The sequence below is a fragment of the Xenopus tropicalis genome, chromosome 3 (genome assembly GCF_000004195.4).
Source record: "Xenopus tropicalis strain Nigerian chromosome 3, UCB_Xtro_10.0, whole genome shotgun sequence".
NCBI lineage: Eukaryota > Metazoa > Chordata > Amphibia > Anura > Pipidae > Xenopus > Xenopus tropicalis.
In genome coordinates this window covers 7,057,052-7,058,241 of record NC_030679.2, presented here as the reverse complement: position 1 = coordinate 7,058,241, position 1,190 = coordinate 7,057,052, and positions in this window count along the sequence as shown.

Sequence of the window (1,190 nt, the reverse complement as noted above, 5' to 3'; positions counted from 1 at the left end):
ATGGTGGAATGGTGGTAATGCACCCTGGGAAATAGAGAGGTGTGTAAGTCGGTGGACAAGGCTTCTAGGAACACAGAGAGGAGCCTCATTTGATGGGGAATGTGACCAGGGACACAATTAAAGAGGTGCATCGTATGGTCGAGAATGCAAATGACAAACTGGGAGCTGGTGCCACATCTAGTGGAGAACGGGTGTCTTATTTGGTGGAGGATGATCCCAGTGACGAAGTTGGATGGGTGCCACATTTGGTGGAGAATGTGCCGAGTGACTAAATGGGATGGATGCCTCACTTGGTGGAGAATGCACTTAGTAATAAAGTGGTAAGGATTCCTCACTTGGTGGAGTATGTGCTTAGTAATAAAGTGGGAAGGATTCCTCACTTGGTGGAGAATGCGCTTAGTAATAAAGTGGAAAGGATTTCTCACTTGGTGGAGTATGTGCTTAGTAATAAAGTGGGAAGGATTCCTCACTTGGTGGAGAATGCGCCTAGTAACAAAGTAGAATGGATGCCACACTTGGTGGAGAATGCGCCTAGTAATAAAGTAGGAAGGATGCCTCACTTGGTGGAGAATGCGCCTAGTAACAAAGTAGGATGGATGCCTCACTTGGTGGAGAATACTCTTAGTAATAAAGTGGAAAGGATTTCTCACTTGGTGGAGTATGTGCTTAGTAATAAAGTGGGAAGGATTTCTCACTTGGTGGAGAATGTGCCTAGTAATAAAGTAGAATGGATGCCACACTTGGTGGAGAATGCGCCTAGTAATAAAGTAGGATGGATGCCTCACTTGGTGGAGAATACTCTTAGTAATAAAGTGGGAAGGATTCCTCACTTGGTGGAGAATGCGCCTAGTAACAAAGTAGAATGGATGCCACACTTGGTGGAGAATGCGCCTAGTAACAAAGTAGAATGGATGCCACACTTGGTGGAGAATGCGCCTAGTAACAAAGTAGGAAGGATGCCTCACTTGGTGGAGAATGCGCCTAGTAACAAAGTAGGATGGATGCCTCACTTGGTGGAGAATACTCTTAGTAATAAAGTGGAAAGGATTTCTCACTTGGTGGAGTATGTGCCTAGTAATGAGTGGACAGGTGTAACATTTGGTGGCGATTGTGCCCAGGGACACAGTGAGAGAAGTTAAAAGAAAAGGATATTGTCTATAAAATATGTTTCCCCCTCATGCAGGGACCCT